The sequence below is a fragment of the Gossypium arboreum genome, chromosome 6 (genome assembly GCF_025698485.1).
Source record: "Gossypium arboreum isolate Shixiya-1 chromosome 6, ASM2569848v2, whole genome shotgun sequence".
NCBI lineage: Eukaryota > Viridiplantae > Streptophyta > Magnoliopsida > Malvales > Malvaceae > Gossypium > Gossypium arboreum.
The window spans coordinates 42,094,011-42,114,302 of NC_069075.1; the positions used below are offsets into that span (position 1 = coordinate 42,094,011).

Sequence of the window (20,292 nt, forward strand, 5' to 3'; positions counted from 1 at the left end):
GAGATGAGGCTAGGGTTTGTTTCGGCCGAATAGTTTGGTTTGAGCCTTTATAAAGGACTACAAACGGCGTCGTTTTGAGCCTAGTCCAATAGCTCCCAAAACGGTGCCATGTTGATCATACCCGACCCGATCCGATCCTATCCTCTACCCCTAGGATCCGCGTGTTTTTGCGGAGAGGAGATAATTTCACGATAGGTCCCCCCTTTTGCACGATTGCTCAATTGCATGTTATTTACTTTATTTTATTTTTTTTAATTTGACTCTGTAATTTGCGCATATTTGCATTTTAGTCCGCGACTCAGCGCAGCGTTTTGGGATCTTGAATATATCCATATTTGGTCCTTGTGCATTCGCGCGCGTCGCACTTAGGTCCCTATTTATTTCCAATAGTTTATTTTATTTGTAAATTATCCCTGTTATTTTATATCCATTCTAATTAAGTTTTCTGTTTATATTTTTTAGAATTCACTCAAATTTTTTATATGTTTTGAGATCGCTTTGATAATTTTACTTTGTTTTCATTAATTTGAAGCTTTATATTATATTATTTTAACATCTAGTATAACATTTCGTTTAAATATTTTTATATATACATTTGTACATATATTATTTTAATGGAGTTTTGTATTTAAAATACTTATTGTTTTAAAATTCACTTAACATTTTTATGTATATATGAAGCCATTTTAGGAACTTCATTTTTGTGTTTATAAAATTATTATTTTGAAATTGTCTCTATATTATATTATTTTAATATTTTATATAGTATCTCATTTAAATGCTTTTATGTATATTTGTACATATATAATTTATAGATTAATTTAATCTTATATGTACTATTAGCTCCATGTTATTTTTACATGTAACTATTTCAAATCTATTTATGTATATATATGTTTGGTAAACCTATTATGTGTATTTCTTAAGATTATATTTTATTCATGTTATCCTTGCATATTTTATGTATTATTTAAATTATCTTTATTGTATAGATAATGTCAGTTTTAAATAAATGTTTTACTTCTAAATATTTGGCACATTATTTAATTCAAAGGTTTTTTGCAACATCTATTTTAAAAATTACATATATATATTCTTAGTTTTTCTTTTAAAATTACTTCAAGTTCTAGCATGTTTCATTTGCTCATCAATCCCTTATTTTTAGAAATTGTTTTTGTATTATATTAGTTTTATGGTTTGGTACCTCATGTGTTAATTGTTTTATATTATTTCATGTATATTTGTTACATCACATTTATTCGTTTTTATATATTATTAAATCAATTGTTGCTCACCCATGCTTGTGAATTTGGTTATATTTTGGATTAATTATATTTAATTATTGGTTTCATATTTTAGTTAAATAAGGTTCTGTTATCTTCGTTCACCAAGTATTGTACTTTATGCATGCGTATTACCCCGCATTTATTTATTTATTTATTTGGTTTACAAATGTTGCATTATAATTTCCAGCTCTTTAAAATCAATTTATTTCATTTTATTACAAGTAAAATTAAGACGTTTTGAGCTAGTTTACAATGGTTCATTTAAAATTTTTTCAAATAAGGCAATGTTCAATACTTAGAAATTCGAGGAATCGTGCCCTACCGTGCTGGGTTTCGATTCTTCGTTGGACTAAATAATTGGACACCCTTTTGTAATTTTCAATGTATAAGCTTTTGGAAGTCAAAAATCAATTGTGTTTGTGAAGGTATAAAGGATCGTGTCCTATCGTGCTGGATGTGATGCTGCATACCTTTGAAACGAGAGAATTTTGACGACCAACTTAAACCACTCAAATGTTTTTAAAAAGGAACCATATTTCAAATTTTTTTCTAAAATCTTAGACATCAGGACAACACTTAGTTAATCTGGTACCAATTTTTGGGCGTAGTGAGAGTGCTAACCCTTCCTCATATGTAACCGGCTCCCGAACTCATTTTTTAAATTTATGTAGACCAGAATTGATTTAAACGGAATAAAATGTTTTATTGGATGGTCCAATCACACTTAAACAAAAAGATTGATGGCGACTCCACACTTTGCTTTAAAAGTCGATTCATTTTTTCAAAATATAAAAAATGATTTCGACAAAATTAATAAAATAGCTAAGAAAATCACTCATGCTTATCCAAAAATCAGAAGGTAACAGACAATGACTCCTATCAGAAAAACAACAAAGAACAAAGAAGAAAAATTTGTGGTTGCTGCGCGAACATCAAGAGATGAGGCTAATCAAACCCGCCAACCCACCAATGATCATCTTCAACCTTTGTTGCTATCCATCCAGGTGCGTTCTCTACCCAAAAATGATATTTTCCCATGCTAAGCCCATCTTTTGCTAATTTATTAGCTGATTTGTTACACTTCCTAATTGCATGAAAATTACAATGCATAAATTGTTGAGCAAGGGATCTACCATCGGAAATAAATTTAAATAAATTCAATATTAAAATTAATAAATAGTTTTAAACTACTTTCATTTTAAGTTCTTAAATAATATATTAAAATAAGATAACTTTAACAAGTTTTTATCAAAACCATCTCCAAAAATTATCATTACATTTAAAAATAAACATAATTTTTAGGCCTAATTTATTATTTATACTTGAGTTTAACAACAATCAAGTTACATTTAACAAAATAAAAACAATTTTTTTAAAAATCATGAAAATTCAAATATGATGGGAAAATTCAATCATAAAATTACAATTTTATAAAATATGTAGTTCAATATATTTTAAATTATTTTAAAATTTAATAATAATGTGAGTGATGCAATAATAATTAAAAAATATGATAAGTAGTTCAATATTATTTTAAAATATAAAATATATAATTAAACTTAGGAAATAAAAAAGATGGGAAAAGAATGAGGGGTTATGTTGCAATATTCCCTTTTTTTTGTTGGGTGATTTTGGGTGAATGTTAGCCGGCACCACTTTGTCCAAAAAAAATTATTTTTTTAATCAGATACAGGGGGTGCTGACCATCAACGTGCTAGCACTTAAAATAAAAAAATTTGAAATACATGGTGCTAGTCATCTAGTGTCCAAAACTCCAAAATTTATTTTTTAATATAAAAAAAAGGTGGTGCTGGCCATCTATTTCCCATAACTCAATTTTACTGTTCATCTCAGGTAATTCTTGTGAATGTTTTTGAACTAGAGTCATTTTTGCAAATATTAAATTTTTTTTATTAGATTGGTAAAATAGCCAAATAGAGGAGGACGAGCCATATTTAACTGTATAAATGGAAATTCTTAACAAAAATTATTTAATTTAATATTAAAAATATAGGCTCTGATATCAAATGATACGATCCGCCTCGAATGATGAGTCGAGTCGTATTTACGTTGCCCGATCGTCTACGAGAAAGTATGGTTCAATTAGATGGATATCTAACTAAATCAATGAAATAGGCTCAACTAGGATTAAAAGATCAAAAATAAAATGGCTAATTGGAAAGGAAAAATATTTGGTTATCAAATAAGTGATAAAAGTTGATTATGTTTTAGATATGGTAAAAGGATGGAAAGAAACAGTTCAAGAAGCAAGCAAGAACCAACACTAATTAGTGTCGACCCAATACTTATATGCTTTCGAAAAGGTTTGTAAATTCAGTCAAAACCTCGACCCAGTATCAAGAAAGATAGGAACCTCGGTATTGGGTTCGAACGCCATACTTGAGAAAGTGATAAGTTCGGGAAAGGAAAAGAACGGGTTGACGCCACTAGCTTTGTAGATAAGCCAACAAGTCTTTGAACAAAATGAGAGAAAAGTATTTCTCACCAAATGAGCAGAGTTTCATTAAAATGTCCAAACGTCCTTCAAAAATGGTTGGTTACACATATTTATAGGTATAGAAAAACTAGCTGAATAGTCACATCTTAATGTGCTCATTAAAACTGAAATTAAACTCAAGTCTCTTTGGCATTCTTGTAACAATTAACTTCATCCTTGACTTTAATTCAGCTGAATAAATATCCTTGATTGCTTGAAAAATGTCTCTTGAGATGTTCCTTGGCTAGCCGAAAAGACACCAGCTACTTAATGGTGTTTTGAATGCTTGTTTTAATATTTGAAAGAACAAAATCAGCTGGTAGGTGAAGAGGTTGCTTCCGAATTTAAAAGGGTGTTAAAATGCTCCTTAAAACTCCTTAATTGATGTATGAAACCTCCCTTGTAACAGCTCATTCCTTCGTAACCGAAAAAAAACACTTGAAAAGTCACTTCCATTAAGTTGTAACAGCCTTGAAATGTAACGGTTGTGAAAATAAGGGACACCTGCAATAAACACATTAAAATGAACTTTAAACTCAATCACATTAAATACTTGACTTCAATAAATGAACTAGAAACAAAGGCATCAATTAATGCAGCAACTAGTTTAATTAAAAGAAGCAAAATTAAATAAACTTGAAATCATGCTTCAATAAATTATCCTAGTAACTAGATTAATTAAATAAACATCTTATTAAATGAGTTCAATAAAACTCAAATAAATAAACTAAGATGAGTTGAATTAAAACCAGCAACTCATTTATTTAACTTAAGATGAATTTATTTAAATTTAAATTCTACTTGCAATAAATTGCAAGTAACGCCTATGGGGTTCATCAATGCATGATTAATGGGTTCGACTTCTTGTTCTTCCCAAACTCATTCCACGTAGCTTGCCAATGTGTCTTTAAATTTCTTAGCTCGTGACCTAGTAATAGGCCCTTGTGGCAGCTCAATGGACTCAGTAGAGACATCCCGAGCTAAAGTCGTGTCGAGAGGAGAAATGGATTCGCTTTTCATTTTTTTTGAGCTCTCCATACTTTGTTTTCCTTTTTTTTCTTAATTTATTAATATTATATTATGTATAATAAAAGTAATAGAAAATATATAAAGATTTTAATTTATTTAAAAATGTTCAAACAAATAAACATATCAAGAGGTGATTGGATAAAATTTTAAATGGCTTAAATTTATAATTAATATTAATAATGACTTAAATAGTATTTAATTTTTTTTTATCACAAGTTGTACACCGATATTGAAATAATATTAAAACTTAACTTAGGAAAGATTGTTGTCGATTAATTCTCTTGATTTGTGCATATGTTTAAGAGAGCTCCTCACTCTACCTTAGCAATCTTGTCAAAGGTTGCCCAAAATTAGTTTCGAGTATAACGATCACCTGAGGATTGCATTGCATTGATGTGAAGTTGGTAAATTATTAAACTACTTAGAGGCATTGGGAGAGGTGAAATAAGACACTTAAATTTTAAGCATTTCGCTTAGATCTCGAGATGCATTCATGTCATTAACTGAAAGTCATCCTTAACCGCTACATTAATAAATTGAGGTTGTATAAGAAATCTATGTTTTAGTGCTCTATTTGATATATTTCCATTTGTTTATTTGTCTTTAATTTTATATTAGTAATTTAGTTAGTTAATGAGTTGGATAATTAGTTCAAATCATATGTAATAATTTATTGTAGCTTTAATCCTCGAAATCTTTTTTAACAGATTTATTTCGTTATAATTATTACTTAACAACGATAGTGTGCACTTGCAGTTATGAGCGAATAGTGAACATTATTTTGAGGCCCAATTGAATATTGTTTTAGAACTAACTTTATATACTTTATTCACATCCTGATCAAGTTTTTGATGCAGTTACCTAAGAAAATTTTTATGATGATCAAACTAGTTACTCTTTGTATTGTTTTACAATAAGGTTATCATTAATTTTCTATGTTACTAAATGTTGAGGATAAACCCAGTTAAGCAACGAATAAGTAAAATAACGAAGAAATTGAAAAGATCGAACACAAATATTTTACATTGAAAAACTCCTCCAAAAAGAATAAAAAATCACGAGTAAAGATAATTTCATTAAAACAACAAAAACAAAGAGCTTAAACACAAAATAATAAACCCCAAAATCTAAAATAATAACCCTCAAAATGTAAACACAAAATTCTCTAAAAGCTTAGAAAAACTAATACATAAATGTGTTATGGGTTATTTTACTAGGGTGGAAAAATGGTCTATTTATAGGCTAAATTATTAGGTAAAATAATATTAAAATAACCTACACTAATTAGAATTTAAGTGGAAAACTAAAACAAAGTTTAACTGGAAGAAGAAAAGCTAAAAAAATGCAAGGTATAACTCTACAAATCTCCACCTTGACTCATATTTCCATAACACCTTCTTTGTCAATGCCCACCACAGGCTTATCTCAAACTATGTATGATATTAACTGAGTCGAAGCTGTATTTAGACGCTGGAAGTCTTCTAGTCTTCAACTTGTACACTGCCAAATTAAAACTGAATTGGGTTTGATTTTTATGAATGTAGTGCCCTATCTTTTAAAAACCTGCATCCAAAAGAGAACCTCTCTTATACGAAATGGTCATACCCTTTCCCTCCTATGACCAAGTTGTCTTCACTTCAAACGAGTCCGGATATTTGACATTATCCTAATTGTCTTGTCGTGTATCTTGATCTGAACAGTACCAATACCGATTACCTTAATAAGTGAACAATTCCCCATACACACAACTCCACATTCAACTGAATTGTATGTGGAGAACCAGTTATTGTTGGGACATATGTGGAAAGAACACCTTGAATCTAGGATTCACTCGGACTTAAGCTTAGAGCTTTCACTTGTCGACACCAACAAGAAATTATCACCCTTGTAATTAGCCAAATTAGCACCAATTGAATCTTCCTCGTTGCTCTCAACAACCTTTTTATTTCGCAGTTTGTAATAATCTGCCTTGACATGACCTAACTTCTTACAATAGCGGCATCTTTTGTCTCACTTCCTTGATGCTACCAAAACTGAGGCTTGGCTATCTAACTTGCTATCTGAACCAAACTCATTGTCGAGTTTACCTTTGCTCAATAGATGACCCTTCACATCCTCGAATTATAATTATCTCTGCCATAAATCAAGGTCTCCTTGAAAGACTTGTATGAAGGGGGTAAAAAACACAATAATAGCATAGCCTAATCTCCATTGTCAATCTGAACCTCAATATTTTTTTAATCATTCAAAAGATTAATAAATTGACTAATATGACCTCTAAGGTGCTCACTTTCGTCTATACGGAACATGTATAGACGTTGTTTCAAAACCAATCAGTTAGCTAGATACTTTTTCGCATAGAGGGTTTCTAACCTTTTCCATAAGGTGGATATTGTTTTCTAAATCAAAACCTCTTGCAACGCATTATTTGTTAGACATAATTGAATCATGGATAAAGCTTTTTTATCTAACTTATCTCATTCTAATTTATCTATGCCTGTAGGCTTATTCTCTGTAAGGACCTTCTCAAGATCGCTTTGAATCAGAATCATCATCCGACTTACCATAAATTGAAATTTGTGATGCCATCAAACTTATCAATGTTAAACCTTGTTGTTGTCATCTCTAAACGGGTTGATTGCGAAAATCAAACTAGCTCTAATACCAATTTGTTAAGGATAAACCTAATTAAGCAACGAACAAGTAAAATAATAAAGAAATTGAAAAGATCTAATACAAATATTTTACGTGAAAAAATCCCTCCGAAGAGGATAAAAAAACCACGGGTAAAAATAATTTCACTGAAATGGCTAAACCAAAGAGTACAAAGATAGAGATAAAACTAAGCCCCAAAACTCGAAATAAGAATTCTCAAAACATAAACACAAAATTCTTTAAAAGCTTGGAAAAACTAATACCAAACTGTGTTATGGGTTATTTTCTAGGGTGGAAAAAGGGCCTATTATAGGCTTAATTCGTATGTCAAATAATATTAAAATAACTTACACTAATTAGAGTTTAAGTGGAAAAATAAAATAGAAATTAACTAGAAGAAGAAAAGTTGACAAAATGCGAGGCATAACTCCACACTAACATCAAATCTAGTAACAAGTTTGTTTAATTGATATTTTTGTTATTATTGTTATTTATTTGCAGTTACATTTTTTTAGATTTTTTTAATTTATTTCCTACTTTTGTTTTTCCCTAAAACTTTTGGTTTTTTAAATTTGTAGTGATTGAATAAAAAATATCGGTGATTTGACTAATTCGACAATCAACCTAATTCTTCTAACATGAGTTAAATTGTCTATGTTTAAAATTTTAATAAAACAATAACATCTAAAATATTAAATATTAACTTAATATTAATATTTTAAAATCTAATATGGACAAGCCTAAAAGTGAAACAGGTTTAAGTTAACTATTTAAAAATATAGGTATACTTGAATAAAATTTTATTTTAAATTTGAAATTGAGTTACGCTTGGACAAATATAAAGATTATAAATATTGTACTACCCAATCCAGCTCATGAATTCATTAATCATAAGCTTTAAATTAGAAGGTATAAAATATTAAAATTAAAAATATATGTAAATTTAGGCAAAATTTTAAGTTTATATTTGAATTGAATTAATCTTATACTGTTATAAAAATATAAATATATATACATGTCATATATAAACTGGATCAGACCCGACTTATGAATTCATTAATCATAAGTTGGAAGTTAGAAGGCGTAAAATACTAAAATTTAAAAGTTTAATTGAGTATTTAAGGCTTCTTTAAAGCAGGTAAATTACTCATAAAAGCCGTCACTTTTCGTTCTATACAGTACAACTCAATTCTTGCTTTCTTTTCTATTTCATTTTTGTTAAATATTGGATCAAAATACACCGAAAAATATTGTCCCATAATCTAATCTTTTTGAGCGCTTAATCGTATTTTTGGTCCTCCAACATTTTCAAAAAAAAAAAAATAATCCCTTACTAACTTTTTACACTAATTTGAGCCTTTGAACTAATAAAATTGGCCCAATAAACTCTTTGATTAATATTAACCATTAGTAGTTAACAATAAAATTAATATGACCATTAACAAATGCCACATCAACACCGTTTGCTGATATGACAGTGCCACAGCATTATTAATCATTGACGTAACTACCACATCAATAAAAATAAAAAAACTAAAAAAATTATTTTAAAATTATTTTTAAATAATGCATAATAAGTTATCTAGATTCATTTAAACCACACTCATATGCTTAGATTGGTTCAAGAAGTATAAAAGACATTAAAAAAAACCTTATAAAAATCATTAAAATTTATAATACTTGTTAAAAATTAATTAAAACCATAAAATTTTAAAAACATTATAAAAACAATGTATTAAAAACCATAAAATTTATAAAAATAAATTAAATATTTTATAAAAATTATTTTTCTCATTTTATTAATTTTTTTACTAATATGACTTATTTTTAAGTATATCAAACATTGAGATATTTTTATTTTATCATGTAAACTATTTAAACTTCTTCTAAAATGTTAGGCCATGCTAATCATCAATGTTTTTTTTAATTAATGATCAATGGCTATACTTTAATAAAATAAATTTTATAAAATATTTAAATTTTTATAAATTTTATGGTTTTAAATTAATTTCTAACAATTTATATATTTTTTTCTAATTTTAATGGTTTTTAATAATTTTTTTATAAATATTATAAACTTTTATGGTTTTAATTAATTATTTTAATGATTTTTACAAGTTTTTTTTATGTTTTCTATAATTCTAGAATGAATCTAAATAAATAGATATCTAGATTCAAATGAACCTGGAGAACAATATATCTAGATTTATTGTGTATTATTTAATAATAATTTTAAAATATATTTTTATTTTTGATGATATTATTGTGGCGATGTGTGGCCTACCACGTTAGTTTTCGATGATTATGTGGAACTGGCACGTTAGCTATTAGTGATAATGTGGCATTGCCATGTCAGCCTTTGGTGATGGTGTGGAATTGCCATGCCATTGATAACATGGCATTGACTAGTGATAACATGGCATTGACATGTCAACAAACGATGTTGATGTGGCATTTATTAAGGGCCATGTCAACATTTTCGTTAAGTATTAACGGTCAACATTAGTCAAAGGGTCAATTTAGTCAGTTTTGTTATTTTAAGGGTTCAATTGGGTGCAAAAAATTTGCGGGGAATTAATTGATTTTTTTAAAAAAGTTTGAGAGTAAAAAATACTATTAAGTCTATAAAATATTAAAAATGGACATAATGCTAAAATTAGCCATTATATTTTTTTTTGTCATTTTGACTCTAATTTCATTTTTCTTTTTTTTATCATTTTGTCTTCAACCTTTAAAATTTTGTTAAATTGCCTTTTTGGGACAAAAAAAGTCAACTAAGCTGTTAAAATTTTAATAGAATTAATGTAATAACCAACATGACAATCTATACGTATTTCATTGCTAATGTGAATAATTTTTTTCAAAATATTTATGATTTTTTTTAAATTTTAGTAAATTTTATATATTTTTGAAACTTTTATGAAATATATGTGGACTGCTATGTGGGCAACCACATCACTATCATTAAAATTGTAATGGTCCAATAAGCTTTTTCATCCAAAGAAAAATAATTTGACTAAAATTTGAATGTTGAAGATTAAAGTGATAAAAATAGAATTAAGGTCAATGTAACACCCCGAACCCGAGACCGTCGCCGGAGTCGAACACGAGGTGTTAACAGACTTCAAACCACTTATTGAGAATTTCCCAGACAAGTTGCCAATCTGTGTACTAGTCGCTTCAAAAATCATATCTTGAGTTTTACAACTCGAAAATCAGTTTCGTAATTTTTCCATGAAACTAGACTCATATATCCATCTACAGATTTTTTTCTAGAATTTTTGGTCAAGCCAATTAGTACAGTTTATTAGTTAAAGTCTCCCCTGTTGCAGGGATCGACTACACTGACCTTTGTGCGTTACGAATTGGATATCTCCCTGTACAGGGCTTCAATACTGATACCGTTTGTTTCTATAGAAACTAGACTCAGAGAGGAATCTACACATATATGGCATGACTCCTAATTATCTCTGGTTAATTTACAATTATTTTCCAAATTCGGAACAGGGGATCCAGAAACTGTTCTGGCCCTGTTTCACGAGAACTTTAATATCTCTTAAAATACGGCTCATATGGTCGTTTTGTTTCATCCATATGAAAATAGACCCATCAAGCTTCGTGTACATAATTTTTTTAGCTATTAATTCCACTTCTACTATTTTTAGTGATTTTTTCGATCTCATATCACTGCTGCTGTCTGCAACAGTTACTGCAGTAGACTATGCCAATTTCATGAATCCTTCCTTAGCCTTACTACTCATCCATCATACGTGACACAAATTATGGCCACCTTATCAAAATTAAGGTTTCTAAGACTCGTGGCTATAGATTCTAGCATCCCACTCAAACGACCACATAGGCCATTTTCACATGGCTTAAAGTTTACAACCCAAAATTTAACAAAACAAAATAGCTCATACATGCCAAATGTTCTCCTAAGTCGACTAAGAAGACAATACCAAAAATTGCTCGCCGGTGTGATGACTTCGTTGACGGTTACGAACACCCAAAAGGAGACGAGCCCAAGGAACCTAAAATGGGTGACAAGAAAACACCGAGTGAGTTTATAACTCAGTAAGTCATAAGCATTCTACAACCATCCATTAATACAATTATCATAAAATGAAATAATAAAACAAGGCCAAATGTTCCAGCCATACCGAACTATACCATAGTTCCTTAGATCTTTCGGATCAATCTCATACCAAGTCATACATTTACATTTCATATACTGTTCAATAGGATATTTGAAGCAATTTCCATACATCATTTCATTTCCGCAACAATCATGCAATCAAATGAACTTTCATCTATTCCACGATACCTTATTTACGGGAATGCAATTGAGATCATCACATAGATTTAAATCTTACCAACTCCACCCCGAGCATGAACATAGCATCTATTAGCCATGAACTCAAGGTACTTACTCTTTCCGCTGTCCATACTCATCTCGATAAAGTCACGCCTCCATATAAATGTTCAATCGGAGATATGTGTAGAGTTCGCACACATAGTGCTTAATACTCAATCACGCACACTTAGTGCCATATGATTCAAGCCCGCACACATAGTGCCATATAGTCCAAACTCGCACACTTAGTGCCGTACATTACAAGCTTCGCACACTCAAGTGCCAATCTAAATCACCGTACACATCTATTTCTCGCACACTTAGTGCGAAGCAAACTTCCTACACATTTCACTATCTCTTTTACGTTCAACATTATCATCTTTTCATACACATACATTTGTATATATTTCATCTCATTAAACACAATTGCATAGATATTACAATCATTTAAGCAATATCAAATATATGCTTAATGACTTACCTTGTGTTAGGTAAAAATAGTCCAAGTCGGCTACTCGATGACCTTCGCCTTTCCCTTGCTTGATTCTCCTTCTTTAACTCCTTGAGCTTAATCAATAAATCAACTAGTTTAACCATCTCGCTAAACATTCATAATTCAATTACACATGCATATGAATGTTTGTATATTCGGCAACCATCCTCACTTATTACCCATTTAGTCAACAATCTAAGCCAAGATAAGGCTTCAATATGGTTGCCTCTAACCGAATACATGCTCACCAATTTCCCTTCATGTGGCGAATATGCATGTCCATGTTGAGGCCATTTATGCACTTATTACCACACAAAACAGCATACATTTTACTAACTAATACCTTTCCATATTGTAACTCAATACACATCTATCATTTCCTTCATAACCAAAACATCATCATAAGTAAGTATATACCTTAAGATAGTATATACGTCATACCAATACATCATGCTCAAACATATATACATATATGTATGCTAGAGCCGAATCTCAAGTTGATTGTAACTAAACATGAACATGATTTGAAACACAAATCTTACTCTCCATGCAAAGAGCATAAATCACACTTGGGGATGCACCATGGCGAATACATCACAACACCATAATTTTGGTCATGATTACACAAAGAACTTAGTATATCATTCAAAAATGCTCAAAGAAAATCTAAGAGTCCTCAATCCACCATCACATGTATCATCATCAAGCTTCATATTTAACATGCAATGGCATTAACTCAAAATCCACCTTGGCCAAATACCATCCCCATGATATAACAAAGATTTGAACCATGGGCTAATAAGAACATCAAGTTAACAACCAAAAACATGCATGAATCTCATGGCACAACATCAAACATACCTTAATCTTGATGCAAATATAGCCAAACCTCTTCCTAATCCTCTTCCAACCCAAGCATGAAGCAAAATTCCTCCCTTCCCTCTAGTATTTTCGATTAGAGAGAATGAAATGGATGAGCAAAATTTTTTCTTTTCTTTTCTTCCATGTACTGGCAATGGGGGTTTCACTCACACACACACATTTTTTTTTCTTTACTACCCATGCTTATTTGTTTATTGTTTCCCTAATGCACCAACAAAACATGTTTCATGACATGTTTAGCCCATACTCCTTGTCATGGCCGGCCATCACTTGTAAAAGGGGTATTTGACATGCAAGGCCATTGTTTTGCATGCATGCTTTAATTAGTCATCATACATTTCCCCATCATACTTTCAAAGTTTTCTACTAGGTCCTTTCTAGTGAAATTCACATTTATAACACTAAATTAAAGCATCAAAATGTCACACATGAGTTAACACATATTATAGACATCAAAATAAATATCAAATTATTTTTATGCCTCGGTTTTGTGGTCCCGAAACCACATTCCGACTAGGGTCGTTTAAAGGTGTCACAACTCTCCCCACTTAAGAAATTTTCGTCCCAAAAATCTTACCGTAAATAGGTTTGGGTATCGCTCCTTCATAGAGTTCTCGGGTTCCCAAGTAGCTTCTTCCATCCCGTGTTTGAGCCATAACACTTTTACTAATGGAAACCTTTTGTTTCGCAACTCCTTCACTTGACGAGCTAGGATACGAATCGGTTCTTCTTCATAACTCATATCGGCTTGAATTTTAACCTCTGATGGACTAATTACGTGCGACGGATCACACCTATAGCGTCGAAGCATCGAAACATGAAAGACGTCGTGAATCTTTTCAAGTTCAGGGGGCAAAATCAAACGATACGCAAATGGACCGACTCGTTCGGATATCTCATATGGCCCGATGAACCTCGGGCTCAATTTGTCTTCTGGCCAAATCGAGTATCTTTTTCCAAGGCGAAACTTTAAGAAACACTTTATCTCCCACTTGATACTCAATGTCTTTTCGTTTCAGATCCGCGTCGACTTACGACGATCGGAGGCTATCTTGATTTTCACGGATTACTTTTACTTTCATTCAAAGATCTTTAATCAAATCCACTCCAAAATTTTGTTCTCACCGAGCTCGGTCCAAAACAATGGTGTACGGCATTTACGCCGTACAAGGCCTCGTAAGGCGCCATCTTAATACTTCATTGAAAACTATTGTTGTAAGCGAATTCAATCAAAGGTAAGTACTGCTTCCATGAACCACCGAACTCGAGGATGCAACATCTCAACATATCCTCAAGTATCTCGAATTATCCGCCGGATTGACCATCGGTTTGGGGTGAAAGCGGTCTTGAAATGCAACTTGGTACCTAAAGCTTCTTGCAATCTCTTCCAAAATCGCGAGGTGAACCTCGAATCTCTATCCGACACCACGTAAATCGGTACCGTGTAATCTCACAATCGAGAAACATACAATTCAGCTAGTTTATCCAATGAAAATCCGTGCGCGGGGGATAAAGTGAGCCGACTTAGTCGATCTATCAACAACAACCCAAATCGCATCCTTCTTGCTCGTGACAATGGCGGTCCGGACACAAAGTCCATTGTGACTCGATCCTATTTCCACTCGGGTATCGTAATCGGTGAAGTAATCCTCAAGGCACTTGATGTTCCGCTTTCACTTGTTGACATATTAAACATCTCAAACAAAGTCGGAGATGTCTCGTTTCATACCATGCCACCAAAACCGCTGCGTTTCAAATCGTTGTACATCTTCGTATTCTCCGGGTGGATTGCCATTCGGCTACAATGGGCTTCGTTCGAATCATTGAAATAAGTTTCAATTCTTTGAAACACACAGACGACTTCCGAACCTCAAACAATCGTCATCACCAATATGAAACTCGATTCCTTGTTCGAACACACTCATCGCTTTTGCAACCAACTCATCATCAACTTTACGAGCTTCACGAATTTGATGAGTCAACAATGGTTTGGCCTTTAATTTGGCTACTAACACATTGTCGAGTAGAATAGACAAGTGTACATTCATTGCTCGTAAAGCAAACAGTGATTTCCGGCTTAAGGCGTCCGCAACCACATTAGCCTTTCCCGGGTGATAATCAATGACAAGCTCGTAATCTTTTAACAACTCGAGCCAACGTGTCTTTGTCGCAGATTTAAGTCTCTTTGAGTCATCAAATATTTGAGACTTTTGTGATCCGAATACATATGGCACTTCTCACCAAATAAGTAATGTCGCCATATCTTTAAAGCGAATCGATGGCGACCAATTCGAGATCATGGGTCGGATAATTTTTCTCATGTGGCTTTAATTGTCTCGACGCGTAGGCCACAACTCGACCTTCTTGCATTAATCGCAACCTAACCCAAGTAGGGAGGCGTCACTATAAATGACAAACTCTTTGCCGATTCGGCCGCACTAAAACTGAGCTTCCGTTAAATGAGTTTTCAATTGATCGAAACTTTTCGACACTTTTCCGTCCATTCAAACTTGACATCCTTCAAGCGGTTTACGTCATGGGTGTGGCTATCATCGAGAATCCTTTTACAAACCGTCGGTAATGTAACCAAGTCCCAAAAAGCTCCGAACCTCAAGAATATTTTTCGAGGCTTCCAGCTAAGTATAGTTGAAATTTTACTCGTCGACTCGAATACCGTCTGCAGATACCACATGACCCAAGAAGCTAACCTCTCTTAACCGTAACTCACACTTGTTGAACTTAGCATATAACCGCTTATCTGTAAAATTTGCAACACTAATCTCGGTGCTCGCATGTTCGGTCTCATCTCTTGAATAGACCAAGATGTCGTCAATGAACACCACTACGAACCGATCCAAATATGATCTGAAGATCCGATTCATCAAATCCATAAATACCGCAGGGGCATTAGTGAGCCCAAACGGCATCACTAAGAATTCGTAGTGACCATATCTCGCTCAAAGCGCGTTTTGGGTATATTCGAATCTCGGATTCAAGCGATAATAGCCCGATCTCAAATCTATTTTTGAAAACACTGAGGCTCCCTTCAGTTGATCGAACAAATCATCGATACGCGGTAATGGATATTTGTTCTTTATTGTCACTTTATTAAGTTGACGATAGTCGATGCACAACCTCATGGTTCCGTCCTTCTTTTTCACAAACAACACTGGTGCACCCCAAGGTGAAAAACTCGGGCGAGCAAAGCCTCTATCCACCAACTCTTGCAACTGAGCTTTTAACTCCTTTAATTCCGTTGATGCCATACGATACGGAGCAATCGAAATCGGTGTGGTCCCAGGTACAAGCTCAATACCAAACTCTATCTCCCGAACAAGTGGCAAACCCAAGAATTCTTGGGAAAAACATCCGGTATTCACAAACCACCGCAGCATTCGGGTTTTATTTCTAACTCCTTATCATCAAGTACATACGCAAGGTATGCTTCGCACCCTTTTCTTACATATTTCGGGCCAACATTGATGATATTACAATTGGCAACCCCCTTCAAGTCCGTAGACTCAACTCGGATCATCTCGTTATTTAGCATCTCAATTCAATAGTCTTGCTTTTGCAATTCACAACCGCATCATGCACGGTCAACCAATCCAACCCAAGAATAACATCAAATTCATCGAACGGCAAAAGCATCAAGTCCGCCGGAAAACAGAACCTCGAATGACTAGGGGCATTTCTTACACACTTTGTCGACCAAAGACGTAACGACCCAAGGATTTGACACCGAATTACGAACTCGATGAGACTCAACAGTAGAATCTTCTTTGGATGCTAAGGTTTCACATACATATGAATGAGTAGAGCCGGGGTCAATCAATGCAATCACACTAGTATCAAAGAGAGTGAAAGTACCGGTGATAACGTCGGGGAGGATGCCTCCTCTCGTGCGCGGATAGCATATGCTCTAGCAGAGCACGAGTCTCGGATCGAACAACCGTATCAAAGACCCTCTCGATTACCACCCCTACCTCCACGAAATCCTCGGGGTCTACCTCTAGCCGTCGTCCCACTAGATCTTGCACCTTGCATCTTATTCTTCTCATCTAGCTCCATGCAATCTCTAATGAAGTGGTCCCTCGAACCGCATCCATAACAGCCCTATTAATGCACTTACCCCAACATTCACCTATGTGTCGTCTTCCACATTGGGGGCATTCGGCTTTTCTTGACGATTATTGCCCACACTAGCTACCGAGGTAGCTCGTGAGTCCATCGATGGTCGTGCTCTAATGGAAATCCCCGATCGCCTCGACTTATTTGTGTCCTCTCGAACTTCTTTACAACCGAAAATGGAGCCTTGCCCGTCGATCTTTTACGATAATCTCTAGCTTCAAATTCAGCCTTCCTCTTCTCCTTCCGAGCTCTTCCGCCTTGCAGGGCTCGTTCAACTAGTGTTACAAATTCTTTTATCTCCAAAATACCCACTAGTAGCTTTAACTCTTCATTCAATCCTCTTCAAATCTTTTGCACATAGCAACCTCATCAGCCACACACTCCCGAGCATACCGACTAAGTCTTACGAACTCATGTTCAGATTCGATCTCGTCATACGACCTTGCTTGAGCTTCAAGAATTCCTTACGCTTTTGATCGATGAACCGTTGACTAATGTATTTCTTTGAAATTCGTTTGGAAGAAATCCCAAGTAACTTGTTCCTTTGGGACTATGGAAATTAAGGTCCTCCACCAATAGTAGGTGAGTCTCGCAACAAGGATATAGCACACTTAAGACATTCATCGGTGTGCATGATAGTTCATCAAACACTCTAATGGTGTTATCAAGCGAACTTCGGCCCTTTCAAAGATCGCCAAGAACTATGGCCTTAAACTCCTCGGCCCCACGCTTCCTAATCAAGTCCACGGTGGTTTACTCAACCTCACAGGATCAGCAATCGATGGCATTACGGGCTCTTGGGTGGATTATTTAAATTTCGAATGGTTGGACAGCCGGATTGGTTCGGGCATATTATGCGACCCACTCATTCATCATGGTGAAGAAGGCTTGTTTCGCCTTCATCTTGATTATTCGCGGATGACCGAGGCTCAACAAGCGGTGTCCCTTGCGCAGAGCAGCCGCTACACTTTCAACGTCATCCGCCAAGGGTCTCTCTACCGGGTTCCATTTGCTAATCAAAACAAAAATTTCAACCGTCAAGTCATCACATTTTAAGCACTAACACATTAGCATGTATAGCTAGACTCACACGCGCTACGGTAGTCCTAGAACCGACTAAACCATAGCTCTGATACCAATAAAATTGTAACACCCCGAACCCGAGACCGTCGCCGGAGTCGAACACGAGGTGTTAACAGACTTCAAACCACTTATTGAGAATTTCCCAGACAAGCTGCCAATCTGTGTACTAGTCGCTTCAAAAATCATATCTTGAGTTTTACAACTCGAAAATCAGTTTCGTAATTTTTCCCTGAAACTAGACTCATATGTCCATCTACATATTTTTTTCTAGAGTTTTTGGCCAAGCCATTTAATACAGTTTATTAGTTAAAGTCTCCCCTGTTGCAGGGATCGACTACACTGTCCTTTGTGCGTTACGAATTGGATATCTCCCTGTACAGAGCTTCAATACTGATGCCGTTTGTTTCTATAGAAACTACACTCAAAGAGAAATCTACACATATATGGAATGACTCCTAATTATCTCTGGTTAATTTACAATTATTTTCCAAAGTTGGAACAGGGGATCCAGAAACCGTTCTGGCCCTGTTTCACGAGAACTTTAATATCTCTTAAAATACAGCTCATATGGTCGTTTTGTTTCATCCATATGAAAATAGACCCATCAAGCTTCGAGTACGTAATTTTTTTAGCTATTAATTCCACTTCTACTATTTTTAGTGATTTTTTCGATCTCATATCACTGCTGCTGTCCGCAACAGTTACTGCAGTAGACTATGCCAATTTCATGAATCCTTCCTTAGCCTTACTACTCATCCATCATACGTGACACAAATTATGGCCACCGTATCAAAATTAAGGTTTCTAAGACTCATGGCTATAGATTCTAGCATCCCACTCAAACGACCACATAGGCCATTTTCACATGGCTTAAAGTTTACAACCCAAAATTTAACAAAACAAAATAGCTCATACATGCCAAATGTTCTCCTAAGTCGACTAAGAAGACAATACCAAAATTGCTCGCCGGTGTGATGACTTCGTTGTGATTCTGAACACCCAAAAGGAGACGAGCCCAAGGAACCTAAAATGGGTGACAAGAAAACACCGAGTGAGTTTATAACTCAAGAAGTCATAAGCATTCCACAACCATCCATTAATACAATTATCATAAAATGAAATAATGAAACAAGGCCAAATGTTCCAGCCATACCGAACTATACCATAGTTCCTTAGATCTTCGGATCAATCTCATGCCAAGTCATACATTTACATTTCATATACTGTTCAATAGGATATTTGAAGCAATTTCCATACATCATTTCATTTCCGCAACAATCATGCAATCAAATGAACTTTCATCTATTCCACGATACCTTATTTACGGAATGCAATTGAGATCATCACATAGATTTAAATCTTACCAACTCCACCCGAGCATGAACATAGCATCTATTAGCCATGAACTCAAGGTACTTACTCTTTCTGCTGTCCATACTCATCTCGATAAAGTCACGCCTCCATATAAATGTTCAACCGGAGATATGTGTAGAGTTCGCACACATAGTGCTTAATACTCAATCACGCACACTTAGTGCCATATGATTCAAGCCCGCACACATAGTGCCATATAGTCCAAACTCGCACACTTAGTGCCGTACATTACAAGCTCGCACACTCGGTGCCAATCTCAAATCACCGTACACATCTATTTCTCGCACACTTAGGGCGAAGCAAACTTCCTACACATTTCACTATCTCTTTTACGTTCAACATTATCATCTTTTCATACACATACATTTGTATATATTTCATCTCATTAAACACAATTGCATAGATATTACAATCATTTAAGCAATATCAAATATATGCTTAATGACTTACCTTGTGTTGGGTAAAAATAGTCCAAGTCGGCTACTCGATGACCTTCGCCTTTCCCTTG

The 20,292-nt window shown here is 34.0% G+C and overlaps 1 long non-coding RNA gene across 1 annotated transcript; it reads right to left on the minus strand.

The window, feature by feature from the left end:
- Positions 1 to 11,195: 11,195 nt before the first annotated feature.
- On the minus strand, positions 11,196 to 20,292 carry LOC128294213 (uncharacterized). Its single transcript, XR_008284525.1, has 2 exons — positions 20,235 to 20,292; positions 11,196 to 11,498 (listed from the first exon to the last, which is right to left on the minus strand). It is a non-coding gene; the product is annotated as an uncharacterized LOC128294213 (long non-coding RNA).